We start from the raw sequence: 16,705 nt of genomic DNA, 5'->3' as shown, positions 1-16,705 counted from the left end.
CTCTTTGTTACGGGCTCATACTACTCCTTGTTGTGTGTCAGGGTAACATAATGGTTGTAACAGGCAGTCATTGTACTACTTTTTTGTCTACACAAATCGCCCCGTTCAGTACAAACAATGTGTTTGAGTAACAGCTGATTCATCACTTCCGCCACAGAGGGACAGGAGAACACATATAGTCTGTGACAGACAGACAGACAGACAGACAGACAGACAGACAGACAGACAGACAGACAGACAGACAGACAGACAGACAGACAGACAGACAGACAGACAGACAGACAGACAGACAGACAGACAGACAGACAGACAGACAGACAGACAGACAGACAGACAGACAGGTCCCCCAGAACGGCAGGGTGGGGTCTCCTGTGAATCAGATGAGAAGCCAGCTCTTCAACAGCTGTTATCTGGGGTTGGAGGTCACATCCATTCAGCTGGTAACTCCCCAACATAGCGTATCCGACCTACCGTCTCCTACCTCATCACACACACACACCCGTCTCCTCTTCTCCCTCAATTAGCCCTACCCCCCCTTCTCCTCATCCCTCCTTCCACTCTCCCTCCATCCCTCCCACAACTCTATCCCCTTAATTAAACTCTAGCAACACTGAGAAGTCAGCTCGACTCGGACGCCCGTATTTACAAGGTTATTGAAACCACACACACATTGTATCTTCCCTGAGACATCCCAGAGAATAAATGAATGACTTCTTCTGGGCGACGACTTCTGCTGTGTACATCTCTATTCTCCCTGGAGAATAGAATCTCACACACAAACCACACATCTATTCAGCACACACAAACCTCTCTTTCAAGGATCAACACCACCAAACATTAAAGTGATGATGACCATAAACAGAAAGGGAAAGGGGGGGATACCTAGTCAGTTGTACAACTGAATGACTTAAACTGAAATGTGTCTTCCGCATTTAACCCAACCTCTGAATCAGAGAGGTGCAGCTGCATGTCTTTAGTCCATAGCATCCTTATTGTCAATTTGACACAGACCAACTTGTATAAGATTCCAAGGAGCTGATTTCTTCATCCCTCAACCATGACCAACTATAGTGTATATTATCTATTATAGGCCTGTGGTCCTAGAGTTGAGCCCACTGTAGGGTCTCAAGCAAGGTAACCTAGGCAACGCATCTACAAAAACGTCCAACATCAACATTACAGGAAACATGACAATTACATGTTTGTTGTTGAATAGGAAAAATAAAGCAAAATCGTCAGATAAAATGAAGTTTGGAACACTATTTAAAAAATAATATCTTGCCCCAAAACATATTTATCTGTACTAGCGATTATGAAAATTCAACCTTTCCATCATCGCTCAAAAAGAAGACAGATTGAGATCCATCTGGAACAATTATTCCCTCTCCTCTCCACTCAAAATATTTATTCTGGTCCAAGTTCGAAGACTGCCAAGATCCTACTGTCTCTGTCTGTGAAAAACTAGAAATCTGTATAAGGTACAGTTAGAAATTTACCGGGGTGGGCGTGTCTAAAATAAGGGAGGGTTGTCTTCTACATCTGCATTGCTTGCTGTTTGGGGTTTTAGGCTGGGTTTCTGTATAGCACTTTGTGACATCGGCTGATGTAAAAAGGGCTTTATAAATACATTTAATTTGTCAAACTTTTTTTTTTAAATTTGAGGAGGGTTGTGTGTTTTTTTTTCATTGGGCAGTGTGTTTTTTCCCTGGTTTACATTTGCCCTTTTTGCAGGTTTTACTATAAAAATGTATTCCATCTTAACCAAATTTCCTCATCTGCTTGAATGTGTCTCCCCCTATATCAAGGTCCCTTATGCACTACGCTTTTCCGTGTGCTAACTTTTACTATACCGCAATCTACCAGTCTAACTCTCTATCTTGCCCTCTATCCACTAGTCATAGTGACAATACATTTATATTTACATTTATATGTATTGTCATTTAGCAGACACTCTTACTCAGAGTGACGTAGACGGGCAATTAGGGTTAGGTGCCTTGCTCAAGGGCACAGACAGATTTTTTCACCTAACGCTCTAACCGCTAGGCTACCTGCCATCCTACCACAATAGTGGTAGGTGGATCATTTGTCCAGATCCGCAACAGGGTAACAAATGATACCACACATAAAAGCATTCAAAGCTGCATACATTTTCTATATGAATCCACAATAACAAATAGGAATAGCTCATAGGCAGCAGAGAGGCTGGTGCGTCACTGCGCATGAAAGAACAGTAAACATATGAGACACGCAGCTCAAAAAGCTCCCACTATTGCTCTCGTTTAGGGACAATAGAATAATCCTACCTAGACTAGCCTACAACACCACAATGCAATGAATAATTGCATTATTGTTTTCAAGTGAGTACAGATTTCTACTCTAGGCTGCAGTGAAAATGTCATTTGAATGATGATGCAAAAGCCCTGTGATTTGAAAGTATCATTCCATTTGGATCAGTTGTGTGTCTACTCTCGACAGTTTATTAGTTCTAGAAAGGCAGAGTAGCAGGCCCAGTCTGGCTGTATTTTAACTTCAGATACTGAGATACGCTGTCTGTTGTGGATCATCATTCTCCCAAGTTGTCCTATAATAATGTGGCCATATATGCTCCCAGCAGGCCCAGTTATTCAGGAAAGCTTAACGCGCGTTCTGAGTCCTCTCCAATCCGAGAGGCTATTCCTTGCGCATCTTTAATATTGCCTAAATATTTGTCATTTAACTTTTAAAATGTATTACCTTCTATATGTGTATAAACACAACCAGTCAATGTTTTAATCTGATTAAGGTACATCAGAAATATCCTGTAGGCATGCGCACATTTGTCCAAAATATCATTCCAGCATCCTCAAAATGGCTTGACATTAACCAGATTTTCATCCAACCTTTATATGAGAGTAAAGTACAAATCTGACCCCCCCCCCCAATGTAGACAAAACTAAATACGCTGAACAAGGTGGGCTATTTTTGTGTCTGTAAAATTAATTATGCGAGAAATAGTGGTGGAAGCGCTTTTATGCTCAAATATTGCTATAATAACCATCATATGGAAGTAAACTTGGAGTCACACGATGATATGTTGTGTTATGATGAACTTCACAGGGTGGTGAAAGTACATGGTGATGACGTTCCTTTCAATAAATATCGAGGGTCTTATTCTGGTGACATGATGATGTATCTGTGAGCTGTTGGCTAGAGGGCACGTGCCAATACCAGAGTGAGCACATTCGCTATACCGACGCAACATTTTTTAGTGACAAAACAACTAGTAGGCCTAGACTTGAAAATGCGATGGAAACCCATTGAACTTATTTCAAAAATATATGTCTACTATGTATTTATGCACAGACTTAAGATGGAAACACAACTATATATATATATATATATATATATATATATATATATATATATATATATATATATATATATATATTTTTTTCTTTTGGCATATCTTTGGAATATTCGCATGAAAATCTGTCTCCAATAGCTAAAGACACCCTAAAGACTCTGGCAAGTGTGCTAGTCCAGTGTCACTTTGATTATGCCTGCACATCACGGTTCACCAGCAGCCCCAAATGTCTAAAGAATAAGCTACAGACCAGCCAAAACAAGCTTGTAACAATTGTACTTAAACTTCCCCCTCATACTCATCTGGAGGTTGAGCGTTTTAATCAGCTAGGCTGGCTATCTGTGGAAAAAAAGGATAGCATTAATTCAACTTGGTTTGGTCCACAGAATTATCCCGGACTCAGCCCCGAGGTACCTATCCAACTAGTTTTCATTTGTTAAAGATATCCACCAGCATAACACCAGAGCCAGAGCTTCTAATATTGTCTGTTTTAAATATAAGAATCTATCTGGTAAGAACACATTTTTATATCCCGGCGCTGTTGAGTGGAACAAACTACCACAGCAACTCAAAGCCAAACCAACCATAACTACTTTTAAAAAGAATGTCAAAAGCTGGCTAATGTGTGAACAGAAGAACCTTTTTTTGTCTGTATCTCCATAATGTGTCTGTATCTGTGTTATTGTTTTGTGTATTTATGTAAAGAAAAAGAAAAGAAAAATAGGGACCACAATGGAAATAAGTCCCCGGCTTTATTGTGTAATCCCAGTCACTTTAAAAAATCTTTGTGCTGTGTGAATATGTATTTGTTTTTACTGATTGAAAAAAACTATACAGACAATGACTTCATCAAACAACACTGTTTCATGACGCATCAGTGACATAGCAGGAGATGTTTTGAAACAATTACTGCTTGCATACAGGCCAGTGAATTCTATGCGTTACAGCTGGATGAGTCAACAGATGTGGCGGGCCTGGCACAGCTCCTGGTATATGTCAGTTATGTTTATAGGGGGTCAATTAAGGAAGACATCCTCTTGTGCAAACCACTGGAAACCAGGACAACATGAGAGGATATTTTTAAAGTACTGGTCAGCTTTGTGACGTCAAATGGACTTTGGTGGTCAAGATGTGTTGGTATCTGTACTGATGGTACAAAGCCATGACAGGGAGGCATAGTGGAGTGGTAACGCGCATGCAAGCAGTTGCTCCCGACTCCACTTCGGTACACTGCAGCATCCACCGAGAGGCTCTTGCTGCCAACAACTTGAAAGACATTTTGGACACAACAGTGAAAATTGTTAACTTTGTTAAAGCAAGGCCCCTGAACTCGTGTATTTTCTGCACTATGCAATGATATGGGCAGCGACCATGTAAAGCTTTTACAACATACAGAACTGAGCTGGTTATCAAGGGGCAAAGTATTGACACATTTTTTTTAAAATTGAGACGAGCTTAAAGTTTTTCACTTGTCTGACTGCTTGCATGATGACGAGTTTCTCACACGACTGGCCTATCTGGGTGATGTTTTTTCTCGCCTGAATCTGAATCTAGGATTACAGGGACTCTCCACAACTATATTCAATGTGCGGGACAAAATTGAGGCTATGATTAAGAAGTTGGAGCTCTTCTCTGTCTGCATTAACAAGGACAACACATGGGTTTGATTTTTTTGTGTGCAAATGAACTCAAGCTTACGGACAATGTCAAATGTGATATAGCGAAGCAATTACGCAGGTACCTTCCTAAAACGGATGACACAAACAACTGGATTCGTTATCCCTTTCATGCCCTGCCTCCAGTCCACTTACCGATATCTGAACAAGAGAGCCTCATCGAAGTTGCAACAAGCGGTTCTGAGAAAATAGAATTTAATCAGAAGCCACTGCCAGATTTCTGGATTGGGCTGCGCTCGGAGTATCCTGCCTTGGCAAATCATGCTGTTAAGACACGGATGCCCTTTGCAACCACTTACCAATGTGAGAGTGGATTCTCGGCCCCCACTAGCATGAAAACTAAATACAGGTACAGACTGTGTGTGGAAAATGATTTAAGACTGAGACTCTCCAATACAACCCAACATTGCAGAGTTATGAGCATCCTTTCAAGCACACCCTTCTCATTAACGTGTGGTGAGATATTCACCATTTTCGATGAACAAATAAGGTTTTATATGTAAGATGGTTAAATAAAGAGCAAACATATTGATTATTATTATATTATTATTTGTGCCCTGGTCCTGTAAGAGCTCTTTATTACTTCCCACGAGCCGGGTTGTGACAAAAACTCACACTCATTCTTATGTTTAATAAATGTATCGTATAGTGTGTGTGTGGCAGGCTTACAATGATGGCAAAAAACAACATTTGAGAATGCGCTGACCCTGGTGCTATAGGGGATACGCAGCTGGAGGTTGAATGTTTGAAGGGATATGGGACTATAAAAAGTTTGGGAACCACTGGTGTAGAGAATCATTGTACCATCTAAACCGCTGTGAATTATATTTCCCATAACCAAAAATATTGTGTTTTCAGCTACTACTGTGAATAAGTGACATGGAGAAGGGAGGGAGAGACAGCAAACAACCAAGCCGACTCGCACTATAGTAGAATAATAGCTGCCATAGCTAGGTTATTTATCATCCAATATGATTACGTAGTACCTGTCTTGACTGCATCAAACTGAGAGAAGCTAGTTAAGCTAGCTTGCTAGGCTAATTGAGGCCTCATGCGCTTTCTCGTGGTACACATTTACAAACAACAACTCCATTCAGAATATTAAGTAGAAGCCTACCGGTTGGCTCTTGTTCGTTGTAACCTATGCTGCTCCTTTAACTTTTAATAATATCATTTTAATTCCATCTTCCATTGATTAGATATCTCCTATCTTTTGCCACACACAGATGTAGCCTACTGCCACTCTGATGACTTATGACTGGCCAACAACAAGCTACAGTTGAAGTCGGAGGTTTACATACACTTAGGTTGGAATCATTAAAACTCGTTGCATAATTAACCACTCCACACATTTCTTATTAACAAACTATAGTTTTGGAAAGTCGGTTAGGACATCTACTTTGTGCATGACACAAGCAATTTTCAACAATTGTTTACAGACAGATTATTTCACTTATAATTCACTGTATCACAATTCCAGTGGGTCAGAAGTTTACATACACTAAGTTGACTGTGCCTTTAAACAGCTTGGAAAATTCCAGAAAATGATGTCATGGCTTTAGAAGCTTCTGATAGGCTAATTTACATAATTTGAGTCAATTGGAGGTGTACCTGTGATGTATTTCAAGGCCTACCTTCAAACTCAGTGCCTCTTTGCTTGACATCATGGGAAAATTAAAAGAAATCAGTCAAGACCTCAGAAAAAAAATTGTTGACCTCCACAAGTCTGGTTCATCCTTGGGAGCAATTTCCAAATGCCTGAAAGTACCACGTTCATCTGTACAAACAATAGTACTGTCACGTCCTGACCATATACTTAGGTTTTTTTTGTATTATATTTGGTCAGGACGTGGCAGTTATGTTTGGTTATGGTATAGTGGGGTTGTGAGTGTTGGGGTAGGTTCTAGGTTAGGTATTTCTATGTGGAGTTTGGTGAGTGTATGTCTGTTGGGTTAATTGGGGTTGGGACTCTCAGTTGAAGGCAGGTGTTGTCTATCTGCCTTTGATTGAGAGTCCCATATAGTGGGGTGTGTTTGTGTTTGATTTTTGTGGGTAATTGTAATTTTGCACTGTGTTTCGTTTCACCTGTGAAACTGTCACCTTTCTCCTCTGCGTGTTTATTTTGTTTTGTCGTTTCCATCTAAAATAAATATGATGTGGAACAGTCAACCTGCTGCGTATTGGTCATCGAGTGATTTCGACATATCTTCCGATGAGGGAGAATACGAGGAACGTGACAGAATTACCCACCAACAACGGACCAAGCAGCAGAGGAAGGAGCAGCACAAGGAGAGGCACCAGGAGAAAAGCTATCTGGAGTCATGGACTTGGGAGGAAATCCTGGACGGGAAAGGACCATGGACTCAAGCTGGCGATTATCGCCGCCCACAGTGGGAGATCGAGGCGGCGAGAGCTGAGAGGCGCTGGTATGAGGAGAGGGAGCGCAACGGACACGGGAGGCAGCCCCACAATTTTTTTGGGGGGGCACACGGGGAGATTGGCGGAGTCAGGTGGTAGACCTAAGCCAACTCCCCGTGCTTACCGGAAGCAGCGTGGTACTGGTAAGACACCGTGTTATGCTGTGGAGCGCACGGTGTCCCCAGTGCGCGTTCAAAGCCCGGTGCGCTACATACCAGCCCCCCGCAAGTGCCATGCGAGTGCAGGCATCGAGCCAGGGCGGATGGTGCCAGCTCAGCGCGTCTGGTCTCCAGTGCGCCTCCTCGGTCCAGGTTATCCTGCGCCGGCGTTGCGCACTGTGTCTCCAGAGCGCTGGGAGGGTCCAGTTCGCCCAATGCCTGCTCTCCGCCCGTGCCGGGCCAAAGTGGGCATTCAGCCTGGAGTGTGGGTAAAGAGTGTCCGTACCAGAACTCCAGTGCTCCCCCACAGCCCGGTTTATCCTGTGCCTCCTCCCAGGACCAGGCCTTCAGTGGGTCTCCCCATCCTGGTTCATCCTGTGCCACCTCCCAGGACCAGGCCTCCAGTGGGTCTCCCCATCCTGGTCCGTCCTGTGCCACCTCCCAGGACCAGGCCTTCAGTGGGTCTCCCCAGCCTGGTGAGTCCTGTGCCACCTCCCAGGACCAGGCCTTCAGTGGGTCTCCCCATCCTGGTTCATCCTGTGCCACCTCCCAGGACCAGGCCTCCAGTGGGTCTCCCCATCCTGGTCCGTCCTGTGCCACCTCCTCGGACCAGGCCTCCAGTGGGTCTCCCCATCCTGGTTCATCCTGTGCCACCTCCCAGGACCAGGCCTTCAGTGGGTCTCCCCAGCCTGGTGAGTCCTGTGCCTGTGCCCAGGGCCAGGCATCCATCATGTCTCCCCAGCCTGGTGAATCCTGGGTCAGGGCCGTCGGAGGATCCGACACCGGGGTGCGGCCCAGAGGATCCGACACCGGGGTGCGGACCAGAGTATCCGACAACCTCTTGCGACCCGGGACTGAGGGGAGCTGCCTGTGACCCAGAACCGGGTGAGTCTGGTCACAATTCTAAAATAAAGTTGATTAACTATGACTGTGATGATTCTGCCTACAACCCAGAACCGAAGGAGTCTGCTTACAGCCTGGGACCGACGGAGTCGGCCCACGAACCAGAACCAAAGAAGTCTGCCTACTGTCCTAAGCCCAACAGGTCTGTCTACGGTCTGTTGGACAGTAGGCCAGAACCGGAGCCACCTCCAATATAGGTGGGTTGGGGAGGGGGGGTGTAGCACTGTGCCGTCGTTGACGGCAGCCACCCTCCCTTCCCTCCCTTTAGTTAGGAGGTTAATTGTGTGTTGTTTTTTTTTGTTTTGTTTTTTTCTGTTGGTTTTGTGCATTCAGTGTATGCACCTTTAGGGGGGGGTAATGTCACGTCCTGACCATATACTTAGGTTTTTTTTGTATTATATTTGGTCAGGACGTGGCAGTTATGTTTGGTTATGGTATAGTGGGGTTGTGAGTGTTGGGGTAGGTTCTAGGTTAGGTATTTCTATGTGGAGTTTGGTGAGTGTATGTCTGTTGGGTTAATTGGGGTTGGGACTCTCAGTTGAAGGCAGGTGTTGTCTATCTGCCTTTGATTGAGAGTCCCATATAGTGGGGTGTGTTTGTGTTTGATTTTTGTGGGTAATTGTAATTTTGCACTGTGTTTCGTTTCACCTGTGAAACTGTCACCTTTCTCCTCTGCGTGTTTATTTTGTTTTGTCGTTTCCATCTAAAATAAATATGATGTGGAACAGTCAACCTGCTGCGTATTGGTCATCGAGTGATTTCGACATATCTTCCGATGAGGGAGAATACGAGGAACGTGACAAGTACGCAAGTATAAGCACCATGGGACAATGCAGCCGTCATACCCCTCAGGAAGGAGAAGCGTTGTGTCTCCTAGAGATGAACGTACTTTGGTGCGAAAAGTGCAAATCAATCCCAGAACAACAGTAAAGGACCTTGTGAAGATGCTGGAGGAAACAGGTACAAAAGTATCTATATCCACAGTAAAAAAAGTCCTATATTGACATAACCTGAAAAGCCACTCAGAAGGAAAGAAGCCAGTGCTCCAAAACTGCCATAAAAAAGCCAGACTATGGTTTGCAACAGCACATGGGGACAAAGATCGTACTTTTTGGCGAAATATCCTCTGGTCTGATGAAACAAAAATAGAACTGTTTGGCCATAATGACCATCGTTATGTTTGGAGGAAAAAAGGGGAGGCTTCCAAGCCGAAGAACACCATCCCAACCGTGAAGAACAGGGGTGGTAGCAACATGTTGTGGGGGTGCTTTGCTGCAGGAAGGACTGGTGCACTTCACAAAATAGATGGCATCATGAGGAGGAAAATGATGTAGATACATTGAAGCAACATCTCAAGACATCAGTCAGGAAGTTAAAGCTTGGTCACAAATGGGTCTTCCAAATGGACAATGACCCCAAGCATACTTCCAAAGTTGTGGCAAAATGGCTTAAGGACAACAAAATCAAGGTATTGGAGTGGCCATCACAAAGCCCTGACCTCAATCCTATAGAGAATTTGTCGGCAGAAATGGAAAAGTGTGTGCGAGCAAGGAGGCCTACAAACCTGACTCAGTTACACCAGCTCTGTCAGGAGGGATGGGCCAAAATTCACCCAACTGATTGTGGGAGGCTTGTGGAAGGCTACCGAAATGTTTGACCCAAGTTAAATAATTTAAAGGCAATGCTACCAAATACTAATTGAGTGTATGTAAACTTCTGACCCACTGGGAATGTGATGAAAGAAATAAAAGCTGAAATAAATCATTCTCTCTGCTATTATTCTGACATTTCGCATTCTGAAAATATAAGTGGTGATCCTAACTGACCTAAAACAGGGAATTTTTACTCAGATTAAATGTCAGGAATTGTGAAAAACTGAGTGTAAATGTATTTGGCTAAGGTGTATGTAAACTTCCGACTTCAACTGTACATGCGCCACTTCCTGAAAAGCAAGAGCAGTAGCCTAAATGTACAATTTCTTTCTCTCTCTCTCTTAGCAATGGGTGTTCTGAGTCTTTTCGGTGATCCGAAACATTTGGCTTCGTTCGCGTAGAAGACCTGGCTCATTTGGATCCCAAACACCTCTTTGTTCAAATGCTTAAAAATCTACATAGAACCATGAAAAAAATGTAAATCTCCAATGTACATTTTTACCTGGCCAAATGATTAGATGGCATGCAAATTAATTTTACGCACTGTAAATATCACATTATTTTGTAATTTATCTGCAGAAAAAAACTTTTGAGCCTAAAAAGCAGTAGTAGGAGTATGCAAGTCTGAGAGCCAAAGGGAATGCAATTCGGTGAAGACGTTCACCAAAAAGATCCTTTCAAAAAGAGCCACCGATCACTACCCACTCTCTTCTGTGGCAGTCACATTCCAATGTGTTTTCAGACAAGTCAGTTAAAATTATATATACCCAAGACCCATGACAATCATATCAGATCCGATCCAGACCTGTGACAATATTTATAATTCTGGATCCGGACCCGCTCATGTCCCGGGTATCCGGGTACAGGTGGATCCATGAAGACCTCTAGATAGGGGTGTTTTTTTCGACACCACCACCCCCCCAGTAAATGTCGAACTGTCCTTATTAAGAATATCCATCATAAAAGTCCTTCACTCATGTGGAAAAATCATAGACTTATTGGAGAGTAATCAAGACCGGATGAAAAACAGGATTCATACAATTATCAAAATATAAATATTTACCTTATCGGCGTGACTTATTTCCGAGGCAACATACGTAAATGTATGCTCTTAAAAATCCCCGTCGTGATCCGCTACACACCGTAGACACAGCAGCAATTGCTTTGTTGGTAACAGCTTTCTCCTCTGCGAAAAGTCACGGTCAATTCACTCCCCCGCGGGTCACTCCTTACTTAGTTACTTCATTGCGAAAGGGAAAAATGCAGTCTACTATTTAGTTGTAAAAAAGTGTTGGCGTATGTAATATATATATATATATATATATATATATTTAGCATATTCCCCAGGCCGCGTGAATTTATTTTTATTTTCAAAATTAGTCCGCAGTATTCTCCTCTGAAGCTAAGCTCCGCCTCCACAGGAAATTCCATATGACGTCATGAGTTTAAGATACGCCCATATTCTATTACAGTGAACATTATGACATGTACGAGAATAATGAAAGTTCTACCAAAGCTAACACTGGAATAGCTCTTCTTATCAGATACATTTGTCATGTATGGATGGGTTTGTGATGTGTTTCCTTTTAGGGTCATGTTCAGTCTATATCCCTTATTGGTTACCCTCTTTTTAATGGACATTGTATGCTTTTTAAAATTACTTTGCAAGAGGTTCTTGGGAGAATTGCTGACATCTAGTACTACTATAATACATATTGCTGAGTGGACAACAGTTTCCATGTGGATGTTAGAGTCTGGTTAGGGTGTACCCACACAGGCTCCATTGAAGCTGCCCAGGTCTGAATGGGACACAAAGACACTGTTTGTGCTATACAGAAAACCTCATTGCATAAAGAATCAAAGGGCGATTCATTCTTTCTCATATTTGGACTACTTACTCTCACACAACAACTTAATAGGCTACCTGTTATTTTACTGCTGTTCTGCATGGTTTTGGGTTTGAACCCAGTCCAGCCTCTTTCACTGTTCAATCACCACTTTCATTTGTTTATGTTAGAAAAAATTACTTTGACTGGTCACCTTGCTCCTTATCAAATGTGTTTTGGTTGGATTTGACCAAAATAAAATGCAAGCAAGAAAGTTATTTTGTATTCAACCATATTTCTTGTATTTAATTTATTTTTCTTTATTAAGAAAATATTTATTCTTCAGGATGGAAGACATTGGTAAACTTCCCAGTCAAACAACCACTGGCGGATTTACCATTAGGCAAAAGTGCCTGCCTCAGGCCTCACATCATCAAGGAGCCTCCTGAGCTGGGGGAAGAAAAAAAAAAATATATATATGTATATTCTCTGCTTGAGAATACATTTTTACAATATGGCCAAAGTCAATATATTTTGTGGCTGTGGTAACTAGTGACAACCGGCTTGTCAGACAGAGTGACATTCCGAAAATTGGTCTTCTCTACTCTATGGAAAGGTGAAACTCTCAGGAACACGATGGTGTTCTCCGTTTGAGGGACCACAATGGAAATAAGTCCCTGACTTTATTGCGTAACCCTGGTCACCTTTAAAAAGATTTGCACTGTGTGTATATTTGTGCTGTGTGTACATATACCGGGTTACCTCTAGTCTGAAGGTATCCGGTACCGGGCATTCCCACGTAAAAGGTATACAGGTAATTCCACTGAATTGTTTATTTTATTTTCCAGATTTTTCTTATCTCTCAGATATAGGACAGACACTTCAAAACATAGTTCCTTTTGATTTGATTTCTGACAAATTTCTGTTTTTCCATGTATTAATCTGTTATTCAATGCGTTTCTATGGGCTAATATCAGTAAGGCCAAAATCAATGTTTTATCAAATCGTTTTTTTAATATATATATTTATTTATATACCTACAGGAGTTCAAAATGAAATAGCTAAATGATTCTTCAAATGACCATCTTAAAACTATTCCATACAATGAGGGAAAAAAGTATTTGATCCCCTGCTGATTTTGTACGTTTGCACACTGACAAAGAAATGATCAGTCTATCATTTTAATGGTAGGTTTATTTGAACAGTGAGAGACAGACTAACAACAAAAAAATCCAGAAAAACGCATGTCAAAAATGTTATAAATTGATTTGCATTTTAATGAGGGAAATAAGTATTTGACCCCCTCTCAATCAGAAAGATTTCTGGCTCCCAGGTGTCTTTTATACAGGTAACGAGCTGAGATTAGGAGCACACTCTTAAAGGGAGTGCTCCTCATCTCAGCTTGTTACCTGTATAAAAGACACCTGTCCACAGAAGCAATCAATCAATCAGATTCCAAACACTCCACCATGGCCAACACCAAAGAGCTCTCCAAGGATGTCAGGGACAAGATTGTAGACCTACACAAGGCTGGAATGGGCTTCAAGACCATCGCCAAGCAGCTTGGTGAGAAGGTGACAACAGTTGGTGCGATTATTCGCAAATGGAAGAAACACAAAAGAACTGTCAATCTCCCTCGGCCTGGGGCTCCATGCAAGATCTCACCTCGTGGAGTTGCAATGATCATGAGAACGGTGAGGAATCAGCCCAGAACTACACGGGAGGATCTTGTCAATGATCTCAAGTCAGCTAGGACCATAGTCACCAAGAAAACAATTGGTAACACACTACGCCGTGAAGGGTTGAAATCCTGCAGCGCCTGCAAGGTCCCCCTGCTCAAGAAAGCACACATACATGCCCATCTGAAGTTTGCCAATGAACATCTGAATGATTCAGAGGACAACTGGGTGAAAGTGTTGTGGTCAGATGAGACCAAAATGGAGCTCTTAGGCATCAACTCAACTCGCCGTGTTTGGAGGAGGAGGAATGCTGCCTATGACCCCAAGAACACCATCCCCACCGTCAAACATGGAGGTGGAAACATTATGCTTTGTTTTTCTGCTAAGGTGACAGGACAACTTCACCGCATCAAAGGGACGATGGACGGGGCCATGTACCGTCAAATCTTGGGTGAGAACCTCCTTCCCTCAGCCAGGGCATTGAAAATGGGTCGTGGATGGGTATTCCAGCATGACAATGACCCAAAACACATGGCCAAGGCAACAAAGGAGTGGCTCAAGAAGAAGCACATTAAGGTCCTGGAGTGGCCTAGCCAGTCTCCAGACCTTAATCCCATAGAAAATCTGTGGAGGGAGCTGAAGGTTCTTGCTGCCAAACGTCAGCCTCGAAACCTTAATGACTTGGAGAAGATCTTCAAAGAGGAGTGGGACAAAATCCCTCCTGAGATGTGTGCAAACCTGGTGGCCAACTACAAGAAACATCTGACCTCTGTGATTGCCAACAAGGGTTTTGCCACCAAGTACTAAGTCATGTTTTGCAGAGGGGTCAAATACTTATTTCCCTCATTAAAATGCTAATAATTTTATAACATTTTTGACATGCGTTTTTCTGGATTTTTTTGTTGTTATTCTGTCTCTCACTGTTCAAATAAACCTACCATTAAAATTATAGACTGATAATTTCTTTGTCAGTGGGCAAACGTACAAAATCAGCAGGGGATCAAATACTTTTTTCCCTCACTGTATGTTAGCTTAGTAGAAACCCAGCCCCGGGCCCTTAGACTCTAAGGGGATGCGATACGCATTTCTCTAGTAAAAAGACCGTTGCTGCTGATAATACTGCCATCGTCGTTAAGGTAAGAGACATGTATGTGTCACCCATGTATTGGATGCTGTCTTGCCAAAGAGAGTATGGCATATCACTAACTGTAAGTTGCTCTAGATAAGAGTGTCTGTTAAATGACTAAAATGTAAATATACATGGGTTACATATAGTCCTAGTAAGACAGAAAGACGCTGTTTCGCTCGCTCGTATGCTTTCTCCAGTACGACAGTTTCAGCCACTTGTGAATTGAAGGAAAGTTGTCGGGTGCACAGTGCACTGTTCGGATGCTGGAATTATTTGGATGAACTTGCTAAGGTAACCTACTTCTTGAAGGGATTTGTTTGACAGTCAGATGAAAACATAATGACTGGTTGTGTTCATGACACATTAAAAGGTAATACATTGTACATGTCTTCACTATAAAACCCATATATTGTTTGGGAACCCATATATTGTATGAGCAGCAATAGGAGGGATGGGGTGGGGGGTGGGGGGGGGGATCAGACTGGCCTCTGACTGGAGCCTCCAAATCACTAAGTCCGCCCCTGCAAACAATCAAAACATCAGTCCTGGTAGCTTGACTGTTCCTGTTTAAAACCTCTTAACGATCGGACCCTTTTTTTCAATGTTCCCCGAAAATGACATACCCAAATTTCACCGCCTGTTGCTCAGGACCTGAAGCAAGGATATGCATATTCTTAATACCATTTGAAAGTAAACACTTTGAAGTTTGTGGAAATGTGAAATGAATGTAGCAGAATATAACACATTACATTGGGTAAAAGATAATACAAAGAAAAAAACACTGTTGGGGCTAGGGGGCAGTATTTTCACGGCCGGATGAAAAACGTACCCAATTTAAACAGGTTACTACTCTGGCCCAGAAAATAGAATATGCATATTATTAGTAGATTTGGATAGAAAACACTCTGAAGTTTCTAAAACTGTTTGAATGGTGTCTGTGAGTATAACAGAACTCATATTGCAGGCAAAAAACCTGAGAAATATTGAGTCAGGAAGTGGGAAAAATTCGAAATGTAGTTTTCTTTTGAATCCCTTGAAAAACTACAATGACATAGGATTTACGTTGCACCTCCTAACTCTTCCATTGGCTGTCAACAATCCCTTAGGAACTCCTTTCATCCGTCATCTGTAACCGGGCAGAAAATTCTGGCTTGTTCAATCCCTGGCCAGTCTGAGAACAGGTGTCTTATGACGCGCATCCACGTGACTTAGCTGTTGTTTTATTTTTCTTGTATGACGAATACCTATTGCCCGGTTGTAAAATTATCGCAATTTTACGTAAAAAATTACGCTAAAGGATTGATTGTAAACATCGTTTGACGTGTTTCTACAAACGGTAATGGAACTTTTGGCCATTTCGTCTACGGATTTGCGTCCACGCCACATGGCATTGTAAAGTGTTCTGGATGGGTCAACAAAATGGATGTATTTGGAAATAAATGATGGGCTTTGCAGAACAAATGAAAATTTCTTGTGGAAGTGGGTGCCCATCCGAGTGCATTCCGCCGAAGATCAGCAAAGGTAAGTAAATATTTCGAACATATTTTTAGAGATTTGTTGACGTCGGGGTTGTAGGCTAACTGTATAGCTTAGCATTGAAGGCTAAGTTCTGTACTCAGAATATTGAACAATGTGCTTTTTCCATACAGTTATTTTGAAATCTGACAAAGTGGCTGCATAAAGGCGTAGATTATCTCTAATTCTTTAAATAATTGTTGTAATTTTTTTTAAACGTTATGAGTTCTTCTGTAAATTAAATGTGCCTATTCACCGGAGGTTATCGGGGAGAACATTTTCTGAACGTAACGCGCCAATGTAAAAATTGGGTTTTTGGATATAAATATAAACTTGATTGATCAAAAAATGCATGTATTGTCTAACATGATGCCCTAGGAGTGTCATCTGATGAAGACTGTCAAAG

General features: G+C 42.3%; 1 protein-coding gene across 2 annotated transcripts in view; it reads right to left on the bottom strand.

The window, feature by feature from the left end:
* LOC106583976 (integrin beta-1) overlaps positions 1 to 11,458 on the bottom strand; it is a 50,308-nt gene extending 38,850 nt beyond the window's left edge. For both annotated transcript variants that reach the window (XM_045702138.1, XM_045702139.1), the window contains exon 1: positions 11,214 to 11,458. The gene's annotated coding sequence lies outside the window, so the exon portion shown is untranslated. The remainder of the gene's footprint in view (positions 1 to 11,213) is intronic.
* Between the last annotated feature and the right edge of the window lie 5,247 nt (positions 11,459 to 16,705).

This window comes from Salmo salar, chromosome ssa19 (assembly GCF_905237065.1).
Source record: "Salmo salar chromosome ssa19, Ssal_v3.1, whole genome shotgun sequence".
NCBI lineage: Eukaryota > Metazoa > Chordata > Actinopteri > Salmoniformes > Salmonidae > Salmo > Salmo salar.
This window is presented reverse-complemented; position numbering and strand designations above follow the sequence as displayed.